The sequence below is a fragment of the Nymphalis io genome, chromosome 3 (genome assembly GCF_905147045.1).
Source record: "Nymphalis io chromosome 3, ilAglIoxx1.1, whole genome shotgun sequence".
NCBI classification, from domain to species: Eukaryota; Metazoa; Arthropoda; class Insecta; order Lepidoptera; family Nymphalidae; genus Nymphalis; species Nymphalis io.
In genome coordinates, this window is record NC_065890.1 from 7,489,063 (window position 1) to 7,514,918 (window position 25,856).

The 25,856-nt window shown below is 33.3% G+C and overlaps 1 protein-coding gene across 1 annotated transcript in view; it reads left to right on the plus strand.

Moving 5' to 3' along the window:
* The first annotated feature begins 7,703 nt into the window (after window positions 1–7,703).
* Window positions 7,704–25,856, plus strand: part of LOC126780977 (uncharacterized) — a 36,426-nt gene continuing 18,273 nt past the window's right edge. Inside the window, exon 1 of the mRNA XM_050505704.1 lies at window positions 7,704–7,954. The gene's annotated coding sequence lies outside the window, so the exon portion shown is untranslated. The remainder of the gene's footprint in view (window positions 7,955–25,856) is intronic.

Below are 25,856 nucleotides of genomic sequence, written 5' to 3' on the forward strand. Positions count from 1 at the left end.
GGTTTCCTCACGATGTTTTCCTTCACCGTTAAGCACGAGATGAATTATAATCACAAATTAAGCACATGAAAATACAGTGTTGCTTGCCCGGGTTTGAACCCACGATCATCGGATAAGATTCATATAACCACTGGGCCATCTCTAACATTGTACCTATCGGGAAATACGGACTCAGGCAAAGCATTCCAAAGTTTCGCAGTGCGAATGATGAATGTAGACTCAAAGCGCTTCGTACGTAGGCGGGGAATTTCTTCTGTGTACCTATGGCGCTTTGGTCGCGTTTGCCTGGCCATACATTATGTTCAGAATGTTCTCTCTCAAGTCATTAGACAAGTTTACGATCCTAAAGACACTGAACAAATAGCAATTGAATTTCTTCGTTTAATACAATCAAGAGGTCGAACAAGTCGAGGTTGAATCGATAGTAACCAACCAATCTTACCCCTAAGGACTAAAGTTCTCAAAAGAACTTTTTTTTATTTCTAGTTATCTGAGCAGAGATGTTGGCTGCAATTTTCACAATAGGAAATGTCAAACATACATCCACTAACAGAATATTTTTTATACATTTTAGACTCGACTGTCTTGTTGGTCTTTCGGCTACCTCTGAGGCCGCATGTCCCGAGGTCCTAGTATTAACCCCAGTTCGTAAAGTGTTAATGGGCTTTTTAATCGAGAAATTCTCAGTAACAACAAGGAGTTTGGAAATCGGCAGTGCTATTCAGCATTTTAATCTATACGATATAATATTTATGTAACTTAAAATAAAACTATCAGAAAAACACATAGTTTTACATTTTCTACTTAGTGTATTATCTACATATTATATTTGTAAAAATCTTTGTCCATTCGGCACAACTTAAATTTGAACACATCATTATTATTAATAAAACCATCTGATATTGAACACGCTGCTCTTTTATTAAATTACTATAATTATTACTATAACTATTCTTTAAACTATAAATATTCTTTTACTTAAATTACTGGTATTTTATTTGTAGTGTTTTCTAAAATATCTTTCATCATCAAGTTATTTTAAACCGTGTAAACGAACATTATATCATTAGTTAGCATACGAAATGTTCAAGAATAAATAAAGCCAATAAGCTTAAGTTCCTTGTATGGCGTACATCTAGTAAAGTAAGTTCATTATTGTTTGTATTTTCAACCTTAAAAATAACTAATAGTTGTAGAAATTTTGTATCTACTTAATAAAAAACATAAACTTTTAATAGTTACTATATTTTTTTTAAAAAAACGACATAATCCTCGCTGTAGCACCTTTTAATAACCTAAAAATTATTTGTTATCATTACAAGAACTAAAACCCTTAGACAACACAAGTCCAGAGTAGCTTTCAACTTTCTGTCGTCTGTCAGATTTTAGCTGTTTTTGAGTTGGCAGTGAGTGCTCCACACTTTAGATTAATTTCAGTTCGTGTTAGATTCTTTTTAAGATACGACGGGCATTACGTTTTATTAAACTTTAAAAATATACAAAAATGAAATGACATTATGACTATAGAAGGTAATAAATATTACTTCTGTTTAAGCAGCTTTTATCGAAAAATTCACCTGTATTTTAACCTACATTGTTAATGCATTCAACCGTAGTATCTAAGATATTATGTTCTTTGTAATAGTTTTAAAAATATAAGTTGCTTTAATATTGTCAAATAATTCTGTTCTCTGAAGTGAAAATGATGGTTTCGTGCAAGCTCGTCTGCGTAGGTACCTATCACTCATCACATATTTTATCGCTAAACAGCAATACTACTACAACAGTATTGCTGTGTTCTGGTTGGAAGTCCGAAGGAGTCAGTGTAACTACAGGCCAAACGACATAACATCTTAGTTGATGGCAAATTTGTTATATAAGGAATGGTTCATATTTGTAACGGTGTCAGTGTCTATGGTCGGTGGTGACCTTTATTATAAAAAGAGAAAAACATTTAATAAGAAATCAATTTACATACATATTCTTCGCGTTAATTAGCACTTGAAAACATTCCTCTTCGTTGTTATTTTGATAATGATTTGAAGATCAATATAATATTTTATTTAAACGAATCATAAGCAAACTAAGCTAATATTACTGTTGAACGTACTGTTTTGCCGTTATTAATAAATTGTCCTAACCATTGTTATGATATATTACATATCTTAAATTATATGTTACATTTAAGAAATATGAAATAATTTCACCTTCGAATTGCGTTCCTGTTCAATCTGTTTCAAGAACAAGATTGAATCTGATATATATAAAAGAAAATTTGGTTGATATTTGTTTTATTTGTTTCATAGTATTTATTTTATTATAAATTTATATTTATTTTAAAGAATATTTTATTAATAAAAACATATTTGAATAAACGCATGAGAAAAACGATCTGAGACGTACAGTAAAATATAATCCTTAAAATAAAGTCCGAAATCTTGATTAGACTAATTTTTGTTCGAATACAAAAAATATTCAATTGTTATTTTTGTATTAAAAAAAAAGTAAAAAGGTAATTGTTATAAAAGTCCCACTGCTCAGCTAAGGCCTCCTCTCCCTTTGACGAGAAGATTTGGAGCTTATTCCACCACGCTGTTACAATGCGAGATACACTAAATAACTATTCATACACAAAAATAACTATTCCCTTACCAAGAAACAATTATCTCGTCGTAGAAATCGTAACACATAAATGTTAAAGAAATATTTATTTTTATATGAAACCACGGAAATTCCGAGAATGAAATCTGAGGTGCTATTGCAAATTTATAAAAAAATTAGCTGGCTCAGTTGCCCGTCAAACTAGAACAGAACAACACGCAGCCTTGGTGTATGGCGGTAGAATAACTAATTACGGGTGGTACCCATCTGTACCTCTTAGTAGCCAAATGTAAAGTTTTACATTTGCCTACTAAGAGGTAGCATTTTATGTAGCTATATTTACTTTAATAAAACAAAGAAACATTAGAATAATGGAATAAAAAATAATTACTCTATTATTTCCATTTATCTCCTGAATTTTTAGTTTGGAAAGTCGCATCGCGCATAAGCCCTTTCTCCGAAAGTAATGAAACGAAAAAGTTCGCCGGCTTGAAAGTATGGTATTAAAAGTTTTTTAATCGATATTAGTAAGATTCATGTTCATTCCATTATTAATAAAAGTTAGTATCCCTCTATTTAATAGGGCAATATTTTAATATTTTCCATTTCGCGTTTTCCATTTAAGAAATTTTGAAGTTTTCTTTAAACAACTAAAAAAAAAATCCAAAACATAACACAAGGAAAAGATTAAAAGCTATTAAAATAAAATCAGCTATTTAGCTGCATTCTGCACATAACTTAGCTCCGAGAAATTGGCATGTTCGTGTATATTTTTATTATTAAATTTAGAAAAAAAAATGCAAAATATTATAATTTAGGAGTCTGCTCTGACTGACACCATTTTTTTTCGCTGGAACTTAAGGCGCCGGAATACTCACTAAGAAATCAGCGGTACCCACTCCGTCTTTTCGAGGAGGCATCACGGGATCGCTTGCGTCCGCGAAACCGTACGGTACCGTACCGCTCTCACGCTCTAACAATTTTCAATTGATATGCGCTTATTCAAAACTTAATACACAGAGTGAGCAAAACTACGGTATAACAATAATACAATTAACTACATCTTCTAAATAAAGTATTTTTGTCAAAACTGACAAATCTATTTTTTTAAATAAAAACAACGTAGTCTCTGTGACTATGAGTTGCTTTATTTTTTAACATATTTATTTACTTTCTTTATTCACTTATATATAAATTATAATTTTTAATGAAAAGTCCAAAAATAAAAATCAACATCAGTTTAATTTAATTTATATAGATACATGCTAGTAGTTGGTAGTATAGTTATAATAATTATTTTTGAAAAAAGAAAACATGTAAATTAAAAAAAAATGACCAATAGGAATAAATGGATTAAATGTAGAAAACAATTCATTTAACCAGAGTAGAAACTTTATCAATGTAACAAAATTTTCAATATAAGGATTAATTCTATTGTTTCTCACGAAATAACCTCTTCGTTTGAATCAGAGTGAACGCACGCCTTGTGGTTTCAAAATGGCTGCTAGGAAGCTTAATACCAAACTGAACGTAAATTGCATTTCATATTTATTAATTAAGGTTTCATTACAAAGCAATACAACATTTGTGTATTTAGCTATGTACATATTATAGTAAATTGAAATTGATAAGTGGTCGAAATCCGACTAAAATCTATATTGAAAATCTAAGATAGAATTATATATATTGTAGGAATATATGAGGGTAGTATTGGGAGGAACTGTATAAAAAGGAGGGTGGACGGTAGACAGTGTCGTGTTGCTAGAAAATGTCTTCCGACGGGGCGTGACCTAGCGGCGCGACTTGATCACGTGATGATCATCGTGGTGGGGAATTGCCCTGCCGAGCTCATCGGCCAGCCGGGCTGGCTTGAGACACATCTGCTTGGACTCTCGGTGGTGACGGGTGTCTCCTGAATAATGTTCCGGTTGCTTGGTTTTGATTCCTTTGTTCTATTTGTGTTTATTGTTGTATAGTTGTTTTGATTTATCTCTTTTTAAAAAGACCTATTTCTATCTTGATTTCTAACAATATCTATAGGCTTTTATACGTACAATACACACGACAGATAATAATCTACCACATGTGTATTCACCAATCTTTTAATAACCTTTTAATTTCACGGTCTTTGAATAGCCCAACTGTCAAGACCAAAATAAAAATAATAATAATAAAGCACATTCTTATATTATTTTATTGCATTGCTTTAATTACAAAATTAATTTATAGAAAAATTCCCTTCCTTGACCAAGTTTCCTATACGCTGCCCAGCCCAGCTTTATTCTTCTACTTGCTTCCTTCTCAAAGTTGTTTCGACCCAACTGCAAAGTTTGCCCAAGGTATACATACTCCTGATTAACTTCGAGAGGAACTACGATAAGAGATATCGATTCCGGGTTAACGTGTTCATTGAACATTATCTTTGTTTTGTCCAAGTTCATCCGGAGACCAATTCGAGCAGAAGAATCAGCCAGGCTGCTCAGCATATATTGCATGTCCTGCACGGTTTCTGCCACGATGACGATGTCGTCTGCAAATCTCAAGTGTGAAAGGTACTCGCCGTTTATGTTTATGCCCCGCCCTTCTTAGTGCAGTGTCTTGAACATATTCTCTAATACATTAGTAAACAATTTCGGGGAAATAATATCCCCTTGTATCACTCCACGGTGCATAAGGATAGGGTTAGACTGCTGATTTTGTAAAGGTTTTCCTGCTACCTTTAATAGCTCCGTGGTAATTTCATCTTCCCCAGGGGCTTGTCCATTTGTAAGCTGCCCCAAGGCCATCACGATTTCGTCTTGGCTGACTTCTGGAAGCTCTTCTGTGAAGTGGGTTAAATTGGCTCCAGGATCTTCAGGGTCGGGTTGGGGACGTGGCGCTTCTGATGTATATAGTTTACCGTAGAAGTCCTGCACTTCCTTAAAAATCTCGAGCTTAGAAGCAACAACTTTTCCCTTTGAAGTGGTCAACTTTCTCAGATGGCTTCGACCTAGCTGTTGTACAAAGACTTTTGACGCCCGATCTCCTTCGATCACTTTATTTTATAATGCATGTATTGGAGTTTCGGAGGTCACGTCTTACTAGCTTCGATATTAGCTTATCTGACGAAGTCACTGTATGGTTTTCACGTCATTTTCACATTAGGTCTAGAGACTCTCCCGAAGGCTTGGACCTCTTCCCGGTGTTTTGCACTTGAAAGATTTTCCCTAAGAATACCCACCACTTGACAAGTTTCGAAGGCAGCGAACCGGTTCTCCAGTTTTAACTGAAATGTATTAAACTGAACCATACCTCCACCACCACCACCACCAGCTTGTAGTCGATGTTCATTAACCCTAAACACCGACTTGCACGAGGCACCCGCCTCGTACAAGTCGGTGATCACTACCTCGTGATCATGGAGACATCTCTAAATATTTGCCTCTTGTGTTACTACGCCTACGCCTACGCCTTTAACGAATGGTTATACCGCCATTAGTCGGTTGCCAGAGCCTCGTTTGTTGGTCGGCAGGGTGCACCACGTACCGGTGATGTTGGCTGGGAGCAGTTAGATTTAGTTGTGGTCCCTTACATTCCACACCTACCAACCTTACTAATAAAAAACTAAGATGCTATGTTCCTTGTGCCAATAGTTAAAATTGCTTACTCATCCTCCAAACCGGAACTCAACTATACTAAAATTAAATGTTGCTGTTCGGCGGTAAAATATACAATGAGTAGGTGATATCACCCCATGCGAGGTTGCACAAAGCTCTATCACCAAGTAAACTACACTGGCCATGGAGTACTATCGGCTCATCTATATTCTTGCTATAGATATATTATAAAAACATATATCACAATAGTGTTTATATGGAGACACGGTCTTACATTCAGATGTAAATTACGACGTTGACACAGACTTGTTGTGGAGTCGTGTTTATCTCACACGCTTAGAAGAAATCTTTTTGTAAACTGAACGCGTTTATAAAGGTATTGAACTGTTTATACAACACTTTACTCTGGCAAAGGTAAAGTGTTATGTAAACAAATCTCTTTGTTAGAATTATAGAAAACTACGAAACTGCGACTCAAAAATATTGGATATCGATATTTGATTAAAAAACATATTTGTATTTGATACACATAAAACAACAGTTAAATAAATTAATAAATCTAGCGTACTTTTTAATTCGATATTTTTATTGGCGAGATGGCCCATTGGTTAGAATACGTGAATCTTAGCTCAAAAAAAAAATTCCAGTGTTTTACAAATTAGGAGCACTTGTGAACTGCGATAGCTTTTTCTTGTGTAACAGGAACTTCTGTTCATTAAAGAAGATAACACACACTTAAAATATTTTTAAATAGCACCAAGTTATTTTTATTACTACATTTTTCAAGAATTAGACTTCGACCTCAGGCAGGAGGCATACATTTAATTATGCTTGTAGAACATTGCATTTTATCTCATATTAAATAAGCATAAATTAATAAAGAATATTGTAGTAGTAATACAAGATTATACACATGAAAAAAGGGTGGAGTTATTATCGTCAATTATATACATGATTAATAAATATATTATGTTGTTAATGACAATGAGTAACTATTTATTTTTTGACCGCTCTTCTCGATAGAATCAACATTCCGAGCCGGTGGAAGCGTTTAATATAATATAAAATACTTTAAACGACAATTCAAAAGTGCAAGTGTAAAAGACTTCTAGAATAAAGTACAAGTACTTTTTTCTGATTTTTGAAATTAGTATAGTAATAATATATAGTATGTTATCATATTAAAAAATCGTAATACTTTCACTTTTACATAGCAACTTGAAACTTTGCAAATATGGGATGTACGAAAGTTATCCAAGCGATACCGGTAAGATTCCTGTTACACTGCTACTATTGTCATCTGCGTCTATCAAATAAATGATTTCTTATCTAAACAATCTTTTATATTTAAATCATACATATGTTTATAGGCATTTATAGGAAAGATCTCGGTTCGATCCCATTTCGAATCAACAACAATACGTGATGATGTTTACGATGCATTAAGAGAAGCAGCCATAGATTGTACCAACCGGCATTTTTAATGTGTTTAGTTGATAACCGCGTGCCGCGCGTGGCGCTCGTGCCTCGATTAAAGTCACACAAGTTATTGTTGATCACCGTTCTCTCTATGACCCATTTTCACCGCGTATTCCTGTCTTTAAACTGCTACTTTGTTCGGAATAAACTTATATTTGTGTAAACTGCGGTAGCCTGCACCGAGGACGTTCCTACCTCATTGGATTATCAAGTTGTACATACTTGTAGATAAAAAGCGGTCGAAATTTTACGAGCAAGAGCAACAATAATTGATCAAGGTATATCGAATTTGATTTATATTATGTTGGTGTATACGTGAACAAGTTGTATGTGGACGAAAATTATGGAACTTTTTTTGCGTTTGTTATAATGATACGTCATTCAAAAAAGTAATCAAAAAATCATCTAGATGTAAAACAAAAAAAGTGTATGAAAAATAAATAAAAAGAGCGAATATTGATCACCGGCGATGCTAATGCAAATATGATTTTAAATAAAAACAAATAAAAAAAATCAATTTACCGTCTTATTGAGTCTAATGGTGGGTTAAGGTTTAAGGACTGGCTTTTTTTGTTCTTCATGGCGTCAAGTATTGGACCTGCCAATGGAAGAATAAAGATGCGTTTCTGTCACTATTCCACAGTCATTTTATAGTAACTTCTTATTAAATTATGTTTTGAAATAATTTTAGTAATATTTTATTTTAAATGTAAATATGAACTAACTTTATTGAAATGATATACGATTCATGAGAATTGTCGAAAAAAAACGAATGACTCCCATGAATGAAAGTATGATGAAAGTTATGTATTTACTGTATAATTACACCCAGATGATATTTTACAAAACTTTTTATTAAATATGGAGGCATACTGGCAAATAGGCCACCTGATTGTAATTACCACCACCGCCCATAGACATTGGCTCTGTAAGAAATATCAACCATCCCTTACATCGTCAATGCGTCACTGACCTTGGGAATTAAGATGTTCGTTGTACCTTTAATTTAATTACACAGTCTCGATCATCGTTTATACTGGAACCCAACAGACTAATAATTGATGTTGTTTGCTTGTTTAAAATAATATAATATATCTTTTATTTACATAAATATGCTACGGATTGCGACCCCGGCGGCTAATCCCAAAAGAGATAGCTATTTGGCTAATCTATTTGTGCATTTGTACAGGACATATTATAGTGCACAAGTGTGTGCAAATACAAACAGAGATGCTCTCTCTATTCCCGCACTTTCATAATTCGAAGGGACGGCAATACGACACGACTGGAACGAGTGCAGGCGTAGGACCACGGGCTTTACATGCTTTCCGATGCGCAAGAGTGTACTCACTTCCAACTTCCTCCAGACTACTACTGAGAATTTTTGACCAAAACCAAAGAACTTTTTTAGTCGCCCGACCTGGGATTTTAGCCCTGGACCTCGGGATCTGCGGCCTTATATCTAGCCACCAGAATAAATACGCAATCACTATCATGAACAAAATGTTTTAATGCGTAATATATACTTAACAATTTTACAAAAAATCTGTCGTAAATGCTCACGTAGAACTAAAGTAAAGTACGGTATCCGATATCCACCTCATGATGAATTGTAGAACCAAGATAGATAAACGTCATTATAACTAATAGCAACGTCTTACGGACAACTTCGGCCGTAGGAAGCAAATAAGATTTTACAAAATATTATTTTTCTAAGACTACCATACGAGTTTTTATTCCGCTTTCACCAATGGATGGAGTGTTTCATCAGGTCGATTAAGATATATATGACGATTATTGTTAAAAATGGCGGAAAAAAATGCAGGCTTGTAACTTTAATGGCACTGTATCAACCAATAGAAATATAATTTGTTACATAAACGTTCCATGTAGACACTTATTCTATCCTTGCGACGCGGGACGGGTAGCTGGTTTACTATAAATTTAATTATATTTGAGTAATCATATATTAAACTATTCTTGAAAATTCGTCCGAAGTTGGAATAGATGTATACTAATAATTAGACGAACGGATAAGACAATTTTCATAAAAAAGAGGAGTTACAGTTTGTATTGAATTTGTCTACGAGTATACGTTCTTGGAACTAATTTTATCTGGCTCAGTAAATTCACGAAAGTTTGGAATACGATGACTAGAACATTATCAAACTTCTGTCTTTCTTGCCTTAGGCATTTAAAACATTTTCATTTTACACAATGATTGAGTTTGAAGGAACAGAAGAAGGTTAAATAGTAATACAGGAAATGTTTCAATTGAAAACACCTTTGAGTAGTTACTTAAATTTAGTTATGTGAAAACATAAAAGTTACTTTATTTTTACTTAAATCAAGACCTAAACCACTTCTACTACTAACAGTAGTTACTAGAACTACTGTTCAAAACAGATGTCAGTGGTTCAACGTTATAAGGACCACTTTCCTCATTTGCACTCCTTAACTAAAGTGAAAAATTGAAAAAATAATAATTCCAAGAAACAGGTATTGATAGAAATCTGTAATATAAAAACAAAACTACAAAAGGGCCTAATGCTAAAATTTACAACACTTCAACTCCAACGATTGCTAAACAAAACAGAGGAATTGATACTAACTACTGTAGTCCACATTTTTGGCTTTCTTTAACGAGGTGGCATTAACGAGGTCATTATTTAGAGACGATAGTAATTGAAACCATTATTAATTATTATACAATTATTAAACCTATATTAATTGGTGGTCAACTAATCTGAAATATTATTCGAATTAATCAGTTTGATTAATTCTGCTAGAATTCATCGTTCACATTACTTTTATATAATGTTTACTCATAATCCAATGTCTGGCTAGATGTTGACCAAATAGTTACAAGTTTATCCTATATAGCTTTAAAAGGATAAATATAAAAAATAAAAGAGTAAGTTGGATTATGCTCCATTTTTCATCCAATATGGGATAAATGACATTTGAAGGGTTTTTTTAATTAATGGTACACATCACAACATACTAAATGAAATATGGTAGATTAATAGAAATAAATAATTCATGCAAAAACTCTGAAATAACACGTACTTGACGTTTTTTTTTTGGATTCAACATTCAAGGAGAATGAGTTTATTGCCTTTTAAAGAACAATAGAAAAGGATTAGTATAATTTTTCCACGACTTTTTTGTTCGTTATCTGTATACATGATACGGACATTTAGCTAATGTACATAAAAGCCGATTACCTTTTATATTAGATAAGCTTACTAAGCAATGCGTGCTTTAGCGGGGAGCAATAATAGCTATAGTTTTTATTCAATACAAATGTACCTACTCTACAGTTTCAAGCAACATTTATAGCAGAGAATTATTTTCTTAATTTTTTGGAACATTTTGTTTCAATAATATTTAAACTTCTATATATGTTGAAATTGCATTTATTAAAGAATGTATTGTTAACACCCCATATCCACATCAATACAAAGGATCTAACTACGTTTAAATTTTAAATTCAAGATGGGAGGAGGAAGTCGTTTGTCTTTTTTATATAATTTTAGTTATTGCTATTAAAATCTTCAGTGCAAATGACCTACACTACACTGGTGGTAGGGCTTAGTGCAAGCTCGTCTGGGTAGGTACTACCCACTCATTAGATATTCTTCCGCAAAACAGCAGTACTTGGTATTGTTGTGTTCCGGTTTGTAGGGTAAGTGAGCCAGTATAATTAAAGGCACAAGGGACATCTTAGTTCTCAAGGTTGGTGGTGCATTGGCGATATAAGCGATGCGACCAGTTACCATCAGGTGGCCCATATGTTCGTCCGCCTGCTTATACTATTAAAAAAACCTAATAAAGGTTATTTCACTACGTAAAACAACATAAGTTCTAAATCTGGCTATGTATAAAGCGTCAACTTTCAGTTTATTGTTCTAAGCCTTTTTGCTTAAATGTTTAATGTGCTTTACGATTTTAAATTAAATTATTTGCTTTACGTTCAAATGAATGTACAGTGTTCTTAATTGGGCTCAAGGTTATTAAAATATTTGTACCCTACAACAGATAAAAGTTAAGGATTAAGCAGGCGAGAGACTCGAAATTCAAACCTTCTTTTAGGGCTTAAGTTACATTTAAGCAGCATTTGTTTTAAAATAAAATCAGATACTGTTTGTATAATTTTCACACTTACGCTAATTTATACGAATGTTATTTTTCGTCTGCTATTTCGTGATAAGTCTTCTTCGTAAGCCTATGATCCAAACGATAGATCAAGTTAGGAAACGAAAATCGTTAGGTTCAACGATTTTCGAATTTAGACATTTAAGAATGAATTTTTAAGTTTTTTTTTCTAAATTAGCTAGTGCTATCCCGCAGTAGTAAAGTACGAAACAATTGCCGATACCTTCATTCCTTCCTCTATAATAAAGGCGATATTTACACAGAGTCCTCCATATTTAAGGGTTGTTATTTTACTTTTAATTTAAGAGTAAAATAATCTCTAAACTGGCTTTATCTCAAAAATATTGTATTATTATATGAATTGCCTTTGTATCTAATCGTCATAATCAATCTTAGAATACTGACGATGTTATTATCAACTGCCACCATAGATATATTAAATATAAAGTTATGTCTTATTGCTAGAATAATGTTGCAAATAAATAAATGCTATAATATTTATATTGTCATGATTAACACAGCATATATATCATTCGAAATAAAATCAATTCATGCGCATTATTTACAGTTTTGAATGAGCCGACCTTTCGGTACACGACATTCAAGAAAAATCGTTAAAATAATCGTAAATTTTAATTTGAAATCATAGTCAAATTATAGTCTATGTATGTAAGCAATTTAATCAGTATACTGTGGTTTCTTATCAATATAAAAAAAAACAAATCCGTAACGTAATTCAGTGATGGTGTTACTTAATACCTACTATATTAGAATTAAAAAAAAAACAGTTTCTTGCGCCAATTATTGTCGGTTCTAAGGTATATTCATGACGTGGAACTAACAAGTAAGTGTAAACAGAAGTGAAAAGTCAGTAAAAGTTCTTATTCAATTTTAATTACAAATTAATCATAAAAAAAATCAAAATACATTCCTTAAATACAAAAACTCTGATTAGTCGAGTTAATGTATTAGTTCAACGAAACGGTCAAACTAACCTCACGTCTACTAAAATGCAGTAAAATCTCATATATTCAGTGGTTATAGTTTTATAGTAAATTTAACCCGCTTTAAATGTTACAGCTCCGCATCCGTGGGTCATGTCGTGATGTTATATAGTCCACCTACTAATCTACCTCTATTAATAAATGGGATTATCAATAACGCAAAAATATTTTTGTAATCGGGTAGGTAGGTTAAGAAATTAGCGGATGACAACAAACAACAGAGAAGCTTTTCAGCTTTGTATATATATATATATATATATATATATATATATATATATATATATATATATATGTATAGAAATTTGTAATAATAAAAAAGTACGCTGTTTCTTATCGGTTATTCTCAGTAGAATCAACTTTCCTAACTATTAGTAGCTTTCCACTCCTGATTAACATTAAATGAATATCCAAAATTTAGTACAATTTTACTTGAATTTTATTTTTTATAAACAAACAACGTTCTTCGAAAATAAATATTTTCTAAGAAAGCAAAGATTATTAAAAATATTTACAAACGTAATTTTATACCATTATCGTTCATTTTTGTTTGCGCTGTTTGTTTATACAGATATCGCTGTGGAAATTGGCGTGATTTTCGTGTACCTTTAGTCCCCAGGAGACACCAATGGCCTACAGAACTCTTTAGAATATTAATATTGGCCGCTTGAAACTGATGAGGACGATGTTAGTGCTAAGTAAAATAATAGATCTATCTATTATCACGAGCTTAAATTAATTATTGAAATACTTTTTTTAAAGTACCTACATAAAAAAGCCTCCTTAATTTTTTTTGAAACTCAAATTACATAGTTTATTGTCGTTTAAGTAAATAGTATATATTTTATTTTATTCTAAATTTTTTGAATGTTTAATCTTTATTATTTCGCATACCCTAAAAGATAACTTTTTACGGACTATTTACTGTGTATTACATAGTTTATTGTCGTTTAAGTAAATAGTATATATTTTATTTTATTCTAAATTTTTTGAATGTTTAATCTTTATTATTTCGCATACCCTAAAAGATAACTTATTACGGACTATTTACTGTGTAAGCACTAAGTAAGCACAATTTTCTACTTCTTAGTACCTAAAGGTAATAAATGCCCTTATTCTATTACAAGGGGTCGGCACAACATGTTTTTTTTTACAATTAATAGGCCAGCGTTTGACCGTTGACTTGCCTGATGTTAAGCATCGACACGGTCTAAGATGTAGCACGCTTGCCTATAAGAAATCTGTTTACTCTGGATTTGAAGACACCAACACGTATTTTCCTTCCACCATTCATACTCATCACCCTTCTAGTAACATGCTTTTCATCCCTTCTCATCACATGTCCACGCCGCGTTAATCTAATACTCTTCAACTTTTTATATTTTGGTGCTCCTTTCAGGCGTCATCTGGTTTACTCCTTTCTTATCCTGTCTATTCTAGTTACACCGTACATCCCTCTTAACATTCAAATCTGTGCTACATGTATTCTTTTTACTTCCTTTGCTGCCCAACATTCTGAACCGTATATCACGACACGACAGGTCTTATGATGGTCTTATAAATCTTCCCTTTGATCTTCAAAGACATTCGTGGATTACAAATGGTCCCAGAGACCTATCTCCATTTCATTCAACCTGCATTTATCCAGTTCCTCACGTCCCTGTCAAGGTAACCATCGTTCTGGATTGATGTCCACCTCGGTTGCATTTTCACCAACGAGAACAATATCGTCGGCAAAGAGCATACACCAGGGTGCCTCCTTCTATATATCCGATATCAAAGCATGCATAATGAGGAGGAACAAATAAGTTAAATTCGTTCTTTGAAAATCGGATTTCAAAACAACGAAATTTACTATTCATTACCCGTTTTGCCTCTTACGGAAAAAACAAGCTCAATGATTATTGGTTTATTTGAAAGAATATATAAAAGAGTGAGTGCTTTGTTTTAAACAATAAAATAACTCTATTGATAAAGACACCGTTAGTTGACCTTGTATACCAAAATTTAAAAATATTTTATGAATATATCAGAATCTTTACTGAAGTTGCTAGTCAGCGAAACATTTCTAAACTAAAACTTCTGGAAAAAAAAATATTTTATCATAATAGCATTTTTAGAACTCGATAACTCAAAACTAAGCAAAATAATGCACTAACAGAGGTAACATATAAACTAACATCAATTTTTAATTTATAACAGTATTAATAATTATTATTTATTAATATATTGACAATAATAGAAAATGTGGTGAATGGGTGGTACATAGATAGTTAGTAAGCTTCGCACAAAACTCTACTACCAAACAATAATATTAAAGTGAGTGAACGTTGTTAATTAGAATAAAATAAGAAAATATTGATCTCTAAAATAACGAATGTGTAAAACTATAACAGTTTTATTTATTTTTTAAAAAAAAATTGTGTAGCGGTTGTATAATTAAACAGCGCTTTGTCTTCTTCTTTCGAATGTCAAATTACTGGTGATGGAAAGAGAGAAATCGGTGTGTAATTATTCACCGATGTACAACGTTATAAACGTTGTACAAGTAAGATTGTATAATAAGTATGTACATCGTGACTCATATCCAGCTATATTTTTATTACGTGTACATAATAATTATTGAACATAATACACAATTTTGTAACATATTCGCATATTTCAACATAATAATCCTTTGCATTACTAAGTCTAGATACAAACAACCTAATTATCGTACTTATACAAAAATCTTTAATCTATTATATCTTATAACAGATATAATAATATGCAATTGTTTTTATGGCATTTTGCACAATATACATACAATGTCGGATGACCTTATACATACGTGTGTGTCCATTATCCACTTAGACTTTTTATACATACAAATACTAAAGACGAATACAGTCACATTGATGTAAATATTATCTTTAAAGTAAACAGATAATTTTTCAAACCAAACATATCTAATATACATTTGATATATTGGTCAGTAATAAAGTAATGGTAATGGGATGTATATAACTTAATAATCACATATTTATAAATGTATGTGTGCGTTATTTAATTCTAAAATTTAACTATATTCACTTACTGGTGGGCTAGTTCAGTTGTCGCCCCGAATGTCGAATCTTCGGAATAGAAATTGCGATTCAACGGAGAAATGCTGTTAGCATTCCACGGGGTCTTTACTTGTACAGTAGCTATTTTTAATCTTGATTTGTAAATTCTTATTGATGTCCTCAATGTAATGTAAAAAAAATCAGTAAAAAACATGTTTTCAATCAACATAATAAACTTATATTAACAGATGCAAATTCCTTCATTTATTTTATTTTAAAATAGAAAATATGACGTGATTTTTAAACTACCAGCTACCCGTTCCAGCTTCGCACGGGTAGTACAAATGTCTACACGAAACGTTTATACCGCAAAAATAAAATACATAAATACATTTAACTATAGGTTTACGCGGCGCGCTCCCGTAACTAACAGTACGATTTTTTTCGAACATCTTCAACAATCATCGTCATCTGCCAATTTACTCAAAATCTTAATGAATTACACATACGAATACACCTAAACTATTCTCATTTATCACCCCGTCCAATGTTGTATGCAATGGTGGAGTAGAGCAATGGTCGAAAACGTATGAAAAACCATTCGGTAGTTTTTGAGTTTATCAGACAAGCGGAAAGGATTTTGTTTTATTTGTTGGAAATTTTGGATTAGTCGTTATAATATTTTACTGGTGGTAGGGCTTTGTGCAAGCTCGTCTGGGTAGGTACCACCCACTTATCCAAACCTACTACCCGCAAAACAGCAATACTTGATATTGTTGTGTTCCGGTTTGAAGGGTGAGTGAGCCAGTGTAATTACAGGCACAAGGGACATAAAATCTTAGTTCCCAAGGTTGGTGGCGCATTGGTTATGTAAGCGATGGTTGACATTTCTTGCAATGCCAATGTCTAAGGGCGTTTGGTGACCACTTACCATCAGGTGGCCCATATGCTCGTCCGCCTTCCTATTCTATAAATAATAATAATAATAATAAAGAAGTTAGCTTTGTTTTACAAACGCTCAAAATGGTTAAGTAATTTACTTTAACAAAATAATGTTTTCACTGTAACTTATCTAATAAAGAAACAAATGTACACGTTATCAACGTTTTACTTTAATGTCTGCACATTTTAGAAATTTAGAAATCTTGCATACAAAGTTTTCATGCATTTGTTATAATTTTACCAACGTTTGTTTGTAAAGTTGTAAAGCATCCGGACCGACAAGTTTCTTTTCGATTACGTTGAAATAATAGGCTATTACCTCGATAAATATGAAACATATACCTAAACAAGATACCGTGATGAACTAACCAAATTAATCATAATTTGTATATTATTATTTGTAGTAATTACAGGCACAAGGGAAATAAAATCTTAGTTCCCAAGGTTGGTGGCGCATTGGCTATATAAGCGATGGTTGACATTACTTACAATGCCAATGTCTAAGAGCGTTTGGTGACCACTTATCATCAGGTGGCCCATATGCTCGTCCGCCTTCCTATTCTATAAAAAAAAAAAAAATTCTCTATCAATCGGAATAAAAGTTTTTATAAATTAGTATGATTAAAATGGTTTGCAAGTGAGAGAAATCGATCGTAGCTATTTCATCAATTCACATATTTTGTTAAACTTAGGATTCTCATTACAAAATATATATTTTTTTATTAATTTGATATAATTTTCAATTAGAGCTTAAAAAATAAAATATACCTAAGTATTTAATGGACAAAAGTCGCAGTTTATTCATAAAAGGATATAATTAAACGACAAAACATTTAACAAAACGGCTTATATAATAAACAAGAAATTCTTACAAGACGGGCTTTATTGTTAACGATGAATGAAGCCTTTGAAATGTTGATTACGAGTTTATAAAGTAATACGAACAAAACACAGTGTATGGACGCAACTTTATAGTAATTAGATCTTTAATTATAATTTACACTCGTAAGGTGAGGGTTAATACGTCATGGCATTGCTCTTTTGTACTCATTTCATTACCATGCGAAAATTATTACATAATGAGATGTTAAGCAACTCTGATCACGTGAACAATGGTTGTGGAATTGTAGATATAATACGATGTATATACAAATACTCCTGTTTACTATTTTTATTAAGGTATTTTCAGAACATTTGTGTTTTATACGTTTATATGTTAGTTATCTACAACTAAATATATTTTATATGTTTTCGCTTGTTATCTAAAAAGTAATAGAAAGAAAGTTCCCTATAAACATTCATCTTAGTTTAGTTGATTTTAAGTAATTAAAGCTCAGTATTGTTATGATATCCTCTCTAAGATAAATATAAATATAATTCTAAAAACAGGTTGAAGTGACAAACAAGCTACCTTTATATTACGAGTACCTTACCTTATATTACTGATTTTCACCCTTCGCTTCGCCCGCATATTGAGGGTGATCAGGGGGGTTAGGTATATAAATAGTAATAATCGTTCTTTGGAACTCAATCTTGCTTCATGTCAAATTTTATCAAAATCGGTTCAGTGGTTTAGCCGTGAAAGCGTAACAGACATGCAGACTGATAGAGCTATAATTTCGCATTTCTAGTACATGTATTAGTAAAGCATATGCAATAAATAAAATATCTGCTAGATTATTTTTTAAGAACGACACGATCGCAACGGCGAGGTGATAAGATTATAGAAAATACCGTACAATACAGGTTCTTATATCGAATAGAAGTAGAAGAAAAATTAAAGAATATATTATAATCCCAAATCTCGAATGACAAGACTATATCAACAGTAACCTGGGTTTCCATGCTTTCAACAAGAAATGTTATGCTTTCTATACAATTAAATAATATCAATTGTTACCCACACCAAAAAGTAATCAGTTATTAATAATGTGCGTCAGTATTATTAAATAGCACCTCATTTTATTTTATACATAGTTTAGGTTAATTAATTATAATAAATGTTATCAACACTATTTTGGAGCACGTTGTTTTCCAGTACCCGGGGTTACATTTAAACACAATATACTAAATTCATATTTTCGGATTTTTATATTTACTTTTATTGGATCTTATTGTTAAATTAATAAATAAATGGAATGTTTCAGATATATTTGTAAAAGCATTCATCGAGATGAAATGAAAACTTTTACTTACTCTAAGAACCTATCTTATAAAATATTCCAATAACAAAAGTCTGTTCGGGTATTTGATTAGTGATCCCACCTTTGTACTACGCAACGTTGATGTATACAAAACTCTCAGTGTAGTAAAAAAATCTTATTTTAATATAAGATTGGTTATATGGTAAGATAATTTATAACAATCACAAAATATTAATAGAATATGACACGATTTTCTAACACTGACAAACAACATACCCAGGCCCAAGTCGTCCTAGTTTTTAATTTGTACCCACCGGTAAAAGATTGCACTCATATATATTTTATAAGTTTTGCAAATAACATGATTTTTTTATATACACAATAGGAATTGAAGCGAACTGGCCAATAAGCCTTCGTCCTGTGCTAACTTACATCGTCAATGCGCCTTGGGAACTAACATGTAATGCCTCTTGTGTCTATAGGCTCACTCATCCTTCACACAACAATACTAATTACTGTTTGGCGCTAGAATACGTGTTGAGTTGTTGGTACCTACCCAGACGGGTCTAGGATAATTACAATGGATTCTAAAATAACGAAAGTCGTAAGAACAAATAATAATAATAATTAAAAAACTGTTTTCATATAAATGATGAAGTCACAAAGTAGATGAATTAAGTCGGGATGGTTGGCGTTCTATGGGGGAGGCTTTCGTCCAGCAGTGGACGGCAAAAGGCTGAAAAAAAAAAAAGAAAAAAAAAAACTTTAGATAGGACTTCCCGATCTGAACGAAACGAGGGTCGTTTTCAAAATAAATAATTTATGATAAGCTGCTCATTAGCATAATAGTCCATTAAAAGGTGTTTTTAATTTAGCTCAGGATTTTTTTTGTATGTTTATATTACGTATATATGTATATGACTCCTCTTTATAGATATAATATTCCAACCACTTTAATCTGAACTTTATTGCAGTCATAGAACCGCTACTACTCTAGTTAAAACAATAGACAAAATAAGATTAGGTGTAGACAATCAATTGGTCACTGTGTTAACTTAGTTTGATTTCAGTCGTGCGTATAACACTGAATAATTATTCACAAAGTAGAGGAATTGTCGAATTCGACATATTGCTAAATTTTTTTAGCATAATATACGCTACGCTATGCTTACTTATTTAAGTCTACTTTAACATATTTCTGTTTTGGGTGTTTTTATAAATTTAAAATCGAAGTAAACATTTAGTATTTTATATATAATTAAGAAACCCAGGGCGCCGCCAAAGCTAGCACGCTGGTATACAATCAATATAGACGTTCCCTAAGGTAGCGTGATGTTTCCTCTTTTATTTTTTATATTTATGTATATTATTGCAAATAAAATATTTTCTCATTTCTACTTCTTTTCGGATGATCTCATAAACCTACATATACAACTCTCTGAGTGTATTTATTTATCAACATTTTTCGTGAAATATCTATATACATGGAATAAAACTTATGGTTCCAGTATTCCAAACCAATAAGTTTATATTACATATTTAAATCATTCATTGTCAACAGTAAAGAAAATATTAGTTCGTTGATTGACACATCAATCTAGAATAGATGATATCTATATATAAATCCGCGAGTATATAAAACTTGTACCTGTGAATGTTAAACTTGCTTAAAGAGTTAGACTTAGTTAATTTTTTAGATACATAGATCTCCATGGCTACCGCAAGTAAATTAAGTTAGTAGGATGATATTTGTTGCAATGGGATCGTTTAATCGGTTAGCAACTTTCTTCCTACTCCCACTAGTCACGTTAGCATACTATGTTTTAGCGGTCCTCGAATGTAGAATACTTACATTTTTTTTCTTCTCTATTTAATATCCAGCTACTCATCTCTATCTCAACAAAAGGATTGATTTCTCCAGTGAAACTGACATGCGGCGTCTCCGATCGTTCAGACATTAGACAAAATTCTTACCACAAACTAAGTCTGTTGAAGCTTCAAGTGTTGAAAATACCTCATATAATTACTGCCAAATGGTTGGTTAGTCTTTACTATGGGCCGTGACCGTGAACCTGTCGAGATAATCGAATAAAATATATTATCCACAATGATAATTATGCATTGGCACCAATCAAAAAAGGGCTCAAAGCAAAAATCTTAAAACGATATGTGAGGAGACAGTAATTCTGTTTAGAAGCGTACATAGTTATCTCGCCGTCGCGCTTCATCAGTTTCCGTTTACGAGCGACTCCCGCGTACCGCGTAAACAATTATCACGTTATACAGAGAACAAAGAACTTATGTGTGAATAAAAAGATATTTTAGACGTACACATTAAACATGACCTTTAAACTAAATTATGCTTATTGGTACGATTTAAACAGCATTTATTGTTATGCAAGACAACAAAAATTTTTACGATCATTTTTAACTAACAAGAACACGGACAGTTGAGTAATATTCCGAATTCTTTGTTCATACGACCTGAACCCTATCTTCATCTTTACACTTTTATTAGTCGCTAGATGATGTTATAATAATAATTAATATATAAATAATATATACTATATACTCGGCATTCAATCTGAAGCTAATGGTTGTGACAGGATATGTCGAAAGATATCTGTCTTGTTCTGTCATTAATTTTACAACTCATTGTCTTGTAAATCTTGCCCATTATATGTCTTGCCCACTCGCTATCTTTTTTCCACTATCTCTTTCTCTATTCTCTATACCTTTATCAATCAAAAGCTCTTGAAAGAACCGTACACAATTAGTTCATATTTATAATTCGATACTGATATCGAACAGTACGAAATTATAAACATCGCTATAATTTAATTTTAAAGTTATACATCATTCATTACGAACATTCTAAAATTAGGCGTTTAATGAGATAGAAATAGATGTTGCTTGCTGAAGACTAAAGACGTCTCTGCCCTAAATCTCTTATATATTTCAAAGAACAAATTGTTTTTCATGATGTTCTTTTAATGATAATGTTGTAGTATTACAGTCGTCTTTTAATGTCAGAGCTGTTAAATTATGGAATGCGCTGCGCATGCAAATCGCTTCGTAGTCCTTAAATAAGTTCAATAGTCGAGTAAATACTAATATCCGTCTCAATAACATAAATACATATTTTATAAATTGTTCTAGTCTTTTACCTGCAGATTTATTAGTTCTCGAGATTGTCTGTAATATATCGCTTTCGTTTAAGGCGACCCGGGCCTGCCTTAGCGTGCAATTTTATATTTTACTTCTTCTGTAAAGTTTGTTGTTTTTGTAAATGAGCATTGCATCCTAAAACAAAATCTTCACATTACGGTCTAAAGATATGAATTATTGTATAAGAGATGAATACTTCGATTACATTAAGCATTATATCGAATGACAATGTGACCTCCCGCAAGAATAAATACATATTTGATGTCACCTGACATCGATAAATGTATTTGAATTTTTTGACGAAGTAGACAATACTTTAAGAGTAAAATACACTTTAAGAAAACTACACGATTAATGAAACGATACATTAACAGTATTTATTTTTGGCTATGGTAATAAATACATCATGTTAATGAAAATAGTATTCTAAAGTTACAAAAAAAAGAATCCTATATCATTATTAAAATTGAGAGAGAATCTTCCGACATCTCGTTATTATTAATTTGAATTATTATATAACCACCGTAGCACCATAGTTGTAGTTTACCGGTGGTAGTGGTCTTTGTGCAGTTATTGTGCCACCAATTGACAAAACTTCATCTGATGTATGCCTTACTAGTTACCGCCCGCGGCTTCGCCCGCGTATGATATCCTCTTATGTACACCTAGCAAACTGTATGCAAAATTCATGATGATCGGTTGAGTAGCTAAGATGTGAATTCCAAACAAACTCACTTTCGTATTTTTAATATTAGTTAGGATGTATTGTTAGTGGCGAATCTGTCTCTCTCTGTAATAATTATATTATTGGAAGTAATAAGATCGCTTAAGAGCGTGTCTAAAGTCAGCAAAATTTCAGATGTCACCCGTCCGTCCCTTACATATTCCTCTCGATATACGACCACATTTCTATTCTTTTTCTAATTACAACAAGAGTTAAAAATAACTTTGAAAGCACTGTCAAAATAAATTTTAATTGATACTTATTAATATTAAGTCCTTGCATATGAAATTGGCGTTTTGTACGGGAGGAATATAAAGTCTTTTTTTTTTTGTAAAATATACTTAATTAATCAAAGTATGCACCGTTGTTATCTATGCACTTTTGCCATCTCATAGGTATTATCCACATTGATCCCTTTACTAAAAAAACCGATGGGGCCGAGAATTAATAAACTCTTTGGTTTGGACTGCCGCATCGGAGTTGAATTTTTTTCCTTGTAAGAAGTTGTCCAAATTCCGAAAAAAATGGTAATCTGTTGGAGTAAGGTCCGGACAGTACGGTAGATGTCGGAGACATTCCAATTGTAGCTCATCTAACTTAGTGGTTGTTTGTTGTGAAGTGATGGTCTTGCGTTGTCGTGAAGCAGTAGTGGCCTAGAGCGATTGACCAATCTCGGTTGTTTATCAGCTAGCTCTTCCTTCATGGCTTGCACTTGCTGACAATAAATATCTGCCGTAATCGTTTGGCCACATTTTAGAAAGCTGTAGTAAACGACACCGGCCCTAGTCCGCCAAACACTCACAAGTAACTTTTTCCGAGTCAATTTTCGTTTATCGTACAGTATCCAATTTTCATCACAAGTAATGATTCAATTTTAAATCCCTTCATTATTGTATCGGTTGAGCAAAGTAACACAGCAGTCGATGCGTGTTTGCAAGTTCTCAATTCATGAGGTATCCATCGTTCAAGTTTTTTTACTTTTCCTTTTGATTTGCTTCAAGTGGATTAATACAGTTTTATCACTTACCCCGAAGCCTGCAGCTATCTCTGAAGTGCTTTGCGATGGATCCGCTTCTACAATAGCCTTTAATTCTTCATTTTCCACTTTGGTCTCCGGCCGTCCACGGAGTTGGTTCTGAAGGTCGAAATTTCCAGAATGAAAACGTTGAAACAAAAAACGTACCGTGCTTTCTTTTGCGACACCAGCACCGTAAATATTATTAATCCTTCGAGCTGTTTCTGCAGCACTGGTGCCACGGTAGAGATCGTACTCGTAAATATACCGATATTTCATGTTTTCCATTGTGCGGTAATCAGCGACGCCAAAGAAAAAAATAATTAGGACAAAACAAACAAATGACTGTTTTCAAAGATCAAATGTACCAGCTAAATGAATTTATAAATTTGAATTTGGAATTCTTAACCAAAGAGGGGTTATTTCAGATCAGACAAAACACTAATTTCATATGTATGGACCTTACAATGGACTTACAAAAAAATAGAAATGTCTGATTTACTGTCACATGCTTTTTCGATGGGTAAAGCAATTATATATGTTATCCTTTAAAAACACTTACGTTTCGTTGCTGTGGCCTGTTTAAATTATGAGAATGCCAGTGTACATTAATTCTATGGTGGGTGGTGTATATCATCATCATCATCATCATCACCAGCCGAAAGACGTCCACTGCTGGACAAAGGCCTCCCCCAAGGATTTCCACGTTGGCCGATCTTGCGCTGCCCGCATCCAACGGCTTCCCGCGACTCGTTCTAAGTCGTCGGTCCACCTTGTAGGGGGCCTGCCCACGCTGCGTCTTCCGGTTCGTGGTCGCCACTCGAGAACCTTTCTGCCCCAGCAGCCGTCGGTTCTGCGAGCAATGTGTCCCGCCCACTGCCACTTCAATTTAGCAATTCTTCGGGCTATGTCGGTTACTTTGGTTCGCCTGCGGATTTCATCATTTCTGATTCGATCTCGCAGAGAAACTCCGAGCATAGCCCTCTCCATTGCCCTTTGAGTGACCTTGAGCCTTCTTATGAGGCCCATTGTGAGCGACCACGTCTCTGATCCATAAGTCATCACTGGCAACACACACTGGTCGAAGACTTTCGACTTGAGACACTGCGATATTTGGGATGAGAAGATATCGTGTAGCTTCTCGAACGCTGCCCAGCCGAGTTGAATTCGACGATTGACCTCTTTCTCGAAGTTGGACCTACCTAGTTGGATGGTCTGACCTAGGTAGACATAGTTGTCTACAACTTCGAGTGCAGAATTTCCAACCTTGACTTGAGTGGGTGCAACATGGATGTTCGACATGATTTTCGTCTTGTCCATGTTTATTTTTAGACCCACTTGTTGGGAAACCCTGCTGAGGTCATCGAGCATAGTGCCGAGGTCTTCCAAGGTCTCAGCCATAATTACAATGTCATCGGCAAATCGAAGATGAGTGATGTACTCGCCGTTAATATTGATGCCAAGTCCGTTCCAGTCCAGAAGCTTGAAAACATCTTCCAATGCAGCGGTAAACAGTTTCGGATATATCACGTCTCCCTGTGTAAGACAGGTGTAAGACCTCTCTGCAGTTGGATAGGTTTTGAGTTCTGATCCTGGAGTCGGATCGACATGGTGGCGTTCTCGTACAAGCACTTTAACACCCTGATATACCGATAATCAATTTGGCACCTTTGAAGAGAATTCAGCACGGCCCAGGTTTCGATCGAATCAAAGGCTTTCTCATAGTCCACAAACGCTAAGCAAAGTGGCTGGTTATACTCCTCAGTCTTCTGTATAACTTGCCGCAGCGTATGTATGTGGTCTATGGTGCTAAAGCCTTTCCGGAATCCGGCTTGTTCGGGTGGCTGGAAGTCGTCAAGCCTTTGCTCGAGACGATTCGTAATGACTCTCGAAAACAACTTGTAAACATGACTCAGCAGTGAGATGGGCCTGTAATTCTTCAGAAGGGTTTTATCACCCTTCTTAAAGAAAAGTACCACCACAC